This window comes from Vulpes vulpes, chromosome 13, assembly GCF_048418805.1.
Source record: "Vulpes vulpes isolate BD-2025 chromosome 13, VulVul3, whole genome shotgun sequence".
Lineage (NCBI taxonomy): Eukaryota > Metazoa > Chordata > Mammalia > Carnivora > Canidae > Vulpes > Vulpes vulpes.
Genome location: NC_132792.1, coordinates 40,308,402 through 40,318,697, shown reverse-complemented (window position 1 = coordinate 40,318,697; position 10,296 = coordinate 40,308,402).

Here is a 10,296-nt window from a genome sequence, read left to right as displayed (position 1 = left end):
ATCAGATGGTAGTTCTATTTCGTATTTTTTGAGGAACCTCCATAGTGTTTTCCATAGTGGCTGCACCACTTTGCATTCCCACCAATAGTATGCAAGCGTTCCTTTTCCCCCACATCCTCACCAATACTTGTTTCTTGTATTTTTTATTTTAACCACTCTGACAGGTGTGAGGTGATATCTCCTGGTGGTTTTGATTTCCATTTCCCTGATGATGAGTGATGATGAGTATTTGTTTCATGCGTCTGTTGGCTTTCTATAGGTCTGTCTTCTTTGGAGAAGTGTCTGTTCATGTCTTCCACCCTATCTTTTTAAAATGGATTATTTGGTTTTGGTGTTGAGTTGTGTAAGTTCTTTCTATATTTTGGACGCTAACCCTATATCAAATATGTCATTTGCAAATACCTTCTCCCATTCAGTAGGTTGTTTTTCCATTTTATTGGAAGTTTCCTTTGCTGTGCAGAAGCTTTTTATTTTGATGTAGTCCCAATAATTAATTTTTGCTTTTATTTCCCTTGTCTTAGGAGGCTTATCCAACTAAAAGCCATTTCCAACAGAGTCTGACTCTACCACCACCTACATATCATTATGAACAGCAATATTCAACCTATCAGAATCAATCCCAGAGATCATAATGACCAAAAATTTAAAAAAAAAAAAAAACATATCCAAACCATGACAGCCTTGGATAAAATTTTTTTTTTTTAAAGTTTAACTACATACCATCAAAATCACATGTCATCATAAACCAGGTTCAGGTGATAGGTCCCACATTACATTTACCTTCCTATAAGAAAGATAGTACATTACAATCTGTACCTGTTAATATTACGTACCTGGCAGCCGAAACCCCTAACTCTGAAGCAAGACGACAGCTTGGTGATTTTTTTTGCACATTGTCATTTCTCCAAGATTAAGTGGGTTTCGTGGCACATAACGCAGCTGAAAAATATTGTGGGGGAACATCTGCTGTATTCTCCTCGATGAAGGCAGGGAAAGGGTATATGGATTAGTGACTACACTGTTTGTATGGGAAGTCTGATCCTTCCAACTTGGCCCGAAACAGAGTTCCAACTGGTCAGAACCAGACACATCAGAAACCTGGCTCTAATCAGACGTAATATAGCTGGGGGCCACCTCAGCAGCACTTGGCAACTGACGGAGCCTTTGGCAGGTCATGAGAGTCTCCTCTGAGCGACTCAGAATAGAAACAAAGTGTTTAACATATTGGAATTTGGGGAGAGATAATAAATTAAATGTCAGTATGATGGAGTAAGTAAAGGAACCTTACTGGGGTAAGTAGGTGCTGATTGCAACTGGAGACGTGGGGAGAAAACAAATTGCATTTGGCAGCACGAAGAGAAATGACAAGATGTGTCAAGGTTAAAGATCTCTTTGATGTGGGGACTTGCGCTGGAGCTTGAAGGGGGGCAATCACCTGGGTAGGAAAGAGAGAGGAGCTTTAGGAGTTTAGAGTGGACAATGAGTGATCCCCGCTGACGGAGAGAGTTAATGTTGGGGATAATGAGAAACTGGGTACGCGGGTGGGACCAGACGGAGGAGGTTGGCTTTTGATCTTCTGCTTACGATGATGTGAAAAATTGTATCTTGCAGGTCAACTGTCCCTATCATTTGATAGGGAGCACCTGCCCGGGATGCTATGTCAAGGCTCTCAGGCAGCGCTTGGGCTTTTGAGAGAAGGGCCATGACGGGGTAGCAGCGTCCGCCCTGGGAGTCAGACAGGATGCGCAAGCCTCATGTCTGCTGGCTTGGCCCTATAAGAAGGAGCACTGCAAGAGCTTTGAAAGCAAAACTAACTCATTGGGACGCTGTTGATATCAACGTGCCTATTACAAGGGGAAATTTGCCCCTAAAATCTTAAATTTTTGTGTTGAATAAAGGACGCAACAGTGATTATTATCTTGGATTTACCTTGTTTATTGATTCATCCAATAAGTCTCTCTGTGTGCCTACCAGAAGCTTGGCACCAGGAATCAACGATAGGCAGGATGAATGTTGCCAAGCTCCAGGAGTTCACAGTCTAGTAAGGGAGACACACAACTAAACCAATCTCCTGGACCACAGAGACGTAAACTGAGGCTACTGCACCATGGGCCGAAAATGGCCACCAACAGATAGCGACGACCTTGGACAAATCCCTGGAACCTGGGAATGTTCATTTCTGTGACCAAAAAAAAAAGGTCTTTGCAGATATAATTAAGGATCTTGAGATGGGGAAATTAGTACAGATGATCTGCGTGGGCCCTACATGCAATCACACGAACCCTTATAAAAGGCAAAGCAGAGGGAGGTTTACCACACACAGGAGAGGAGAAGACAATGTGGCCACGGGGGCAGAGGCTGGAGTGATGCAGCCACGAGCCATCAGCCAGGGGATGGTGGCGGCCGTCAGAAGCTGGAAGCTGGAAGAGGCAAGGAAGGGACTCTCCCTTTCTGAGTCAGCAGGGCCCTGCCAATACTCAGATTTTGGCTCAGTATTACTGACTTTGGACTTTGGGCCTCTAGATCTGTGACCGAATACATTTCTGTTTTTGACCCACAAAATTCATGACTATTTATCCAGAGAGCCATAAGGAACTAATACAGATTCCGAGGGAGCTCATAGTAAAGTAGCTCCTCCAGGGTTCCTGGGTCAAGTCTGGGAACTAATTCTGGCTAATTTAGGCAAAGGAAACAATCTAGAAAAGCTGAAGGACGCGGCTCACTAAGGTGGAAGCACTCCAGAAGGCTTCAAACACCAAGTGGGAGTACAATTCTTCCAACAGGCAACTGCTCCTGCCACTGGAAATAGGAAATGATTTCTGGCCATCTCTTCTGTCTCTGTGTCAGTCACTCACAATCCAAAATTCCAGAAAATAGAATCTGATTGGATGAGACTTGGACTGCCAAGGGGTGAGAGAGAAATCTGCCCCCATTCAGCTTCCCCCATGAGAAGAGGAAGGGATCCCACAAATACTACACATGAGGGAACTCTTCCCCCAATTCAGTAGGGGTTCTGGATGTTAACAACCAGAAACAACAATAAAGGTTCATACCAGGAGATACCTAATTCGCTCTTGGGAGGCTTTGGGGAAAAGTGATATTGAAGCTGAAACCTAAAGAATGAGTAGATGTTGGTCATGAGTGTTCATAGAACTAAGTCCCCCCCATCCAACCCCCCAGCCGGATATCTTGCTGTCTCAGCCAATGGACACACTAAGCACTTACCAGCTCATCAGCATCCTCTCCCATCCTGACTTCTATTTCACCCCTGATTACCAAGGGATTTGGGAAGGAGAAAGGAGAATATGGGGTTCAAACCAAATTATCATGCCTGAGCCTTCCGGCCTTCACGGTACCTGTGTCCCCAGGACGTTAGCTTGGAATCCCCCATATATCCTGGCCCTGGGAGCACACGCCACCACGGCTACTACTAATGTGGTGTGTATTCCATTGCTTAGCAACCCCTCACTGTTTGTGTGACGGACTCCTTGCCTGGACACAGGAATAAAAGCTTAGCTCTCTGGAGAATGTCACTGAGTCACAATCCTACTTTCATGAGATCAGGAAAGAATACAAACATGATCTGTCTACGTGGTTGACCACAGCGCCTCAGACGGAGCTCTCGGACCTTCAGGTGAGATGACTCAGAAGAGTCAGGGAGGGTAATGAGAATGAATGTAGATGACAAGTTTGAAGAACAGGCTAGGAGTAAATTTGATTAACATGCTCCTTCTCAGGAGGCCGGATAAATCCAGTGAGGGGTTTCTGTCCGCCAGGGCACCAGAGATCAGGACGGCAGGGCTGAGATGGCCAGTAGAGTCAGTAAAATTTATGTCACGCACAATCGCCTGCCATTGTTCTTAAATTGGGCCTTCACACCTAGAGGTCTCCTGGGAAGATGTAATACTCGTGACCTCTGGGTAGGATTAAAAGTGAATTTGCTGAATATTTAGCTAAAGCATAAGTATTCCGACTGTCCACACATATCCTATGCTGCTTTGGCTATAAGCAAGCTTCTAAGCAAGCGATTTGCATTCCGAGCACCCCCTTGGCCCGGCTCGCCCTTGCCCTCACACCTCGTGCCGTCATCGAGGACACGAAGTCAGAGAAGGGGGTCCAATGACCATCGTGCCACTCGGTGGCCAGCACCACGAACGGCTCTCCAACTCCCACACTCCTCAGCTGCAAACGGGGCGACATAACAGTAACCTTAGTAAGGTGACGTCAATAAAGCACTCCTCGCTGCCCGACACGCTCAGCACGCGGGGAGTCCTCACGTGGGCCTGGAGCCCGAGCCAGGCCACCCCCCTGGGAGCGTCTTCTCTGTGCAAGAGGGTCGGCGATGGTCTAACTGACTTCCTGAGCATATCCGAGACGCGGCGTGCGGAAAGGAGCTGGCACAGAACAGTCAACTGACATTCCTTAATCTGCAGCAACACCTTTTCTGGTCCTTCCCACTGCTCCCTTCCATGTGGATTTAGCTAATGCTCACATTGCTGGGCTTATCTGGCTCTTTCCTCCAGAAAGACAAATTTCGCTACATTACTAAGACTTTTATGAGCGACTTCAAGAGAAAGACCATTTCCTCTATAGCTTGGTGTCCCTGATGCCTGACACAAGGTAGATACACAACAAAGTTAAAATTAAATTTAAAAAGAGTTTCTCCTCTGTCCCTGACTCTACCTCACTGTTCCTTGAGATTTTATTTATCGGTTTTATGTGACGGAGGTAGGCTTAGAAAGCTCAATATTGATAATGAATACTGAGTTCTGAAAATCACAGATCATTTCTTCTCCCATGAGTAGGATTAAGAAAATATTTCTAAGCCTCTTTCTTCAAACCGGTTAACTATTGAAACGATTATGTGAAGCTGCTGGGATTGGTGGGGGAGGGGATTCATGTAGCCCTAAAATATATAAGTTGATCCGTTAAGGCATGGAAAAAATGTATATATAAAAACTTCAATTCAATTAGTACAGGAGTAAATAGCACAAATAAATAAAGTAGTAAATAGTGCAAATAAAATAAGCAGTATACAGCACACAAATAAATAAATTCCACATAGTAAGGGTGCATATTCAAAAACTATATACAACCAAAAATGTTTAGAGATCGTTGACTTAAATTGTGTATTTAATGCCACAGTTTTCCATTGATCTTATATCCAAAACTTATCATGACGTTTTAATTTCGTTCCTGTGGATGTGTAATTAGGGTCCACCACATGCAAACTCCGTATACGGCTTTCGAAGAAGGTGCACCATCTTTATTACACTGATGGTGAGGAGAGAGAAGGGAAGGGAAGGGAACAGAAAGGAAGGGACCAAGGGATTGAAAATCTTTTCATCCCAAGAGAAGAACTTCGTGCATCCTGCTAGCATTTCTACAGTGAACACCCAAGCGTTAGCCGTTGTGGAACAATATACAAACAGAACCAGGCTTTGTCAGCCAAGGTGGATCAACACACAAACTGAACTGAGTCACCAGGGACCAGCTTTCTCCCCCCCCCGGTAACACAATCTGTGGCAATACCTGATGCGCCAGATACCTGATGTTGGACCTGGCCAGGTACCTGATGTGCCCCGCTCTGCCTGCTGGCCTCTCCCGGCCTCTAACCTGCCCCTGGTCCTGGCACTTGGCTCCTGAAGTTGTTCGTAACGACCCGCCCTGTTGCCCTGTTCCCCCTGCTCGTCCGGCCTTTAAGGGGGTGCTCGATCATGGCTGCCCCAAGACTGCCCCAGGCTCATGTCAGCAGGAAGCCATTGACTCAAATCGCCTAAACAGAGTAGTTACGTGAAACTCTCTTCTTAGAGGAATGGGTTTTTTTGTTCAGTATTAAATATTTTTAAAACTTCCTCCGTTTCATTATTGAGGTTTCTCATTCCACTGTCCAGCCATACGGGCACAAGTTTCAGTGCAGTATCTACTGTCTACAGCTGCCCAGAGTGTGGTGTACACCCACTTCCGTGGGCAGCTCTTGCCCCAACACCCAGGGCTACCCAAGGCCTATTAAGCTGGTTTCTATCATCTAGGAAGTATTCCCCTTCTGTTAGTTGAATAACCCTTTATTCATAAAACAGGTCATTAATGAGTCAGCCCCAGCCTTAATTGTTTGGGCAAGTCATGACTGACTAAGTCACTTCCCAGACTTGTGACCCAAGGGTTCAGTGCCAACAGGAGAAAATTGCTTTCTCTATTTTGTCACTTCGGGGCCAAAGGCTTAGCCAGCTGGAATATAAAATTAACTAGTAACAGAGACAAAATATAACAACATTTTTCAATACAAATACGGTTTTTCATTTAAATGAAATTTCAAATTTTATGTTATTGTTAAAATGCTTACGACCCTTCGACACTTCACTGAGGCTCTTCTTACGGACTTCCATATCTTCCCCTACCCAACCTCTTATATTTGGATTCTCACTCTTCTAGAACATTTCCCCTCTCCTCTGACGCCTTGAAGCCTGAGCCATCTGATCCACTTGTCCAAACCTACCCAATCGCCAAGGTCTAATTCACGTCACACATCCTCCCGAAGCTTTTTTGCTGTTTGTAGCCCGTGTTGACCTTCATATTTGTAACAGCCTCGTGCACGGTCTGTCATTTAGGCCACTCTGTGCTGTTCTCCAATGATACGGGGAAGTCTTGGGTGAGCTGAATAATTATAAGCACGTTTGCTTTCATCACACTATAAAACTCAACATTCAGTATCATACCGTTTACGAAGCTACATCCAATCAGCATATTTAAATCTTTGACCTTGAGGTTGCCTATTTCTGTGTTAATCAGAGGACATGGGCTACTATGCAAAGGCCTTGGTATGAAGGAAAAACATTGTTCCTAGAAACAAAGCATGCCGGATTATTGAGCTCTTAACCTAAACCTCCATAATATATATATAGTACTTTTTTTATTTTAATTCCAGTTAGTTAACATACAGTGTTGCATTACTTTCAGGTGTCCAATACAGTGACTCAACACTTCCACGCATCACCCGGTGCTCATCACCACCCTCCTTAGTCTCCACCACCTATTTAACCCATCCCCCCACCCACCTTCCCTCTAGTAATAATCAGTGTGCTCTTCTAGAGTTAAGAGTCTGTTTCTTGCTTGCTTTCTCAATCTCTCTCTTATCTTTTTCCCTTTGCTTGTTTTTCTTTTATTTCTTAAATTCCACATGAGTAAAACATTTATTTGTCTTTCTCTGACTTATTTCATTTAGCATTATCTCTAGCTCTATCCATGTCGTTGCAAATGGCAAAATCTCATTCTTTTTGTAGCTGAGCAATATCATATGTATGTGTATATATATATATATATATATATATATATATATATATATATATCTCACATCTTCTTTATCCATTCATCAGTGGATGGACGCTTGGGCTGCTTCCATATCTCGGCTATTGTAAATAATGCTGCTATAAATAGAGAGGTGCACGTATTCCTTTGAATTAGTGTTCTTGTATTCATTGGGTAAATATCCCACAGTGTGATTGCTGGATTATAAGGTAGCTCTATTTTTTAACCTTTTGAGGAACCTCCATATTGTTTTCCACAGTGGCTGCTCCAGTTTGCATCCCCACCAACAGTAAACAAGGGTTCCTTTTTCTCCACATCCTCACAAATGCCTGTTATTTCTTGTATTATGTTTCTAGCCATTCTGACATGTGTGAGGTGATATCTCATGGTTGTTTTTATTTGCATTTCTCTGATAATAAGTGATGAAGAGCATCTTTTCGTGTGTCTGTTGGCCATCTGTATGTCTCTTTTGGAGAAATGTCTATTCGTGTCTTCTGCCCATTTTTTTTCTTCTGCCCATTTTTGCATTGGGTTATTTGTTTTTTGAGTGTTGCGTTGAATCAGTTCTTTATATATTTTGGATACTAGCCCTTGGACATGTAATTTGCAAATATCTTATCCCATTCTGTAGGTTGCCTTTTAGTTTGCTCTCTTTGCTGTGCAGAAGCTTTTTATTTTGATGTAATCCCAAAAGTTTTTGTTTCCCTTGCCTCAGGGACCTATCTAGAAAAAAGCTGCTATGGCCAATGTCAGGAAAATTATTGCCTATGCTCTCTTCTAGGATTTTTATGGTTTCAGGTCCCACATTTAGGTCTTTAATCCATTTGGGTTTTTTTCTTGTTTTTTTTTTTGTTGTTGTTGTTGGTGGTGGTGGTGGTGGTGGTCTTTAATCCATTTTGAATTCATTTTTATGTATGGTGTAAGAAAGTGGCCCAGTTTCATTCTTTTGCATATAGCTGTCCAGTTTTCTCAACATCATTTGTTGAAGAGATTGTCTTTTTTTCCCATTAGATATCCCTTCCTGCTTTGTCAAAGATTAATTGACCATATAGTTGTGGATTTATGGTCTGAATTTTCTATTCTGTTCCATTGATCTATGTGTCTGTTTTTGTGCCAGTACCATAGTGTTTTGATTTCTGCAGCTTTGTAATATAACTTGAAGTCTGAAATTGTGATGCCTCTAGTTCTGCTTTTCTTTTTCAAGATTGCTTTGGCTATTCGGGGTCTTTTGTAGTTCCACACAAATTTTAGGATTGTTTGTTCTAGTTCTGTGAAAAATGCTATCAGTATTTTGATAGGGATTCCATTCAATGTGCAGATTGCTTTGGGTAGCACAGACATTTTAAAAATATTTGTTCTTTCAATCCATGAGCATGGACTGTCTTTCCATTTCTTTGTGTTGTCTTCAATTTCTTTCATCAGTATCTTAAAATTTTCAGAGTATAGCTTTCACCTCTTTGGTTAGATTTACTCCTAGGTATCTATTTATTTTAGGTGCAATTGTAAATGGGATTTGTTTTCTTAATTTCTCTTTTTGCTACTTCATTATTGGTGAATAGAAATGCAACAGATATCTATACATTGATTTTATGCAACTTTACGGCAACTTTACTGAATTCACTAAACCTCCCTATATATTAATAATACAGTTTATTGAACTTTTTCATTTTTAAAAAATAGTACAAAAGGTTATGTTATAATACCTGCCATGTTTATTTCAGATTAAGTTTTAGAGAAATACAGTGTTATAGGCATACTGGAAATTCTTTTTTTCCCAGTCCCATTACTCTCCCTTCCTAGCCATTACCAACTAATATCATAAATTTGTATGTATCCTGACTACATAGTTTATGTTCATTATACATACACTCACACTCAAACACACACACACACACACAGTGGTGCTCTATTACATTAGCTGCCTCTAATGAGCCACACCTCCTGAATTTCACCCCATTCAGTAGACACCCTCCCTAGAGCTTGAGCTGGTCTGTGAGTGGTGGGACTGACCTGGGCCAGTTCCATGCTTAGGCTTTAAAAATTCATGGCTGCTTCTACTTTTGTACTCTTGGGAGCCCTGACCTGCCATGTAAGAAATGCAGCTTATGTGAGAGACCATATGTAGAGTCCACACGTAAAGGCTACAGAGGAATGAGAAGTCCTAAAACTGCAGGAAAAAGAGAAAAATCCAGCTGCCCTGGATGCCACTGACCCCCAGCTCCAGATGACCTGCCAGACACCAAGTGGCTAGTAAAACCAGCAAAACTATCCAGCTGAGTTGAGCCCAGATTGCAAAATTTTAGGCCAAAAACAATTTTTTGTTGACTTAAGCCATAAATTTTAGGGGGGTCTGTTACAAAGCAATAGATAATCGAAGCATGTATTCATAAACAATGTATGGTAATATTTTATGTGAGTTTTTAAAATTTAACATGAATGCCATCACTGTCCATAATATTCTTTGTTTTTTCTTAGTATTATGCTTTTAGGTTTATTACTATTAAAACCATAGATATAATTTTTTTCATTTTAATTCCTGTCTATTCCATTTTATGAGTAATACAACTTGTTTAAAATATTGGGTTGTTCCCAGTTTTCCTCCATTGCAAACAGAGAAGCAACAGACATCCTTATGAAAGTCTCCTGTGTTTATATGAGAGAATTTCTCTAATTTAAATACCGCAGTATTATTAAAGATTTTCCATGCACCAATATTATCCCCATTTTACTAATGAGGAACCTGAGGCTTAGAGAATTTAAGTGACTGGCTTAAAGTCACACAGCAAATAAGTCACAGAACTAGGATTTACATAGGTTTACTTGACTATAGAGCCCACATCTTTAACCTCCATACTGTTCTGTATACAAGTGTCTTATGGACCTATGTCTGTTGATTTTGTTTCTCCACCAGAATTAGAAAACCTTTGAGGGCTTATAATTATAATATAATTTGTAATAATAATAGATTATTATCACTTCATAGCTTAATAA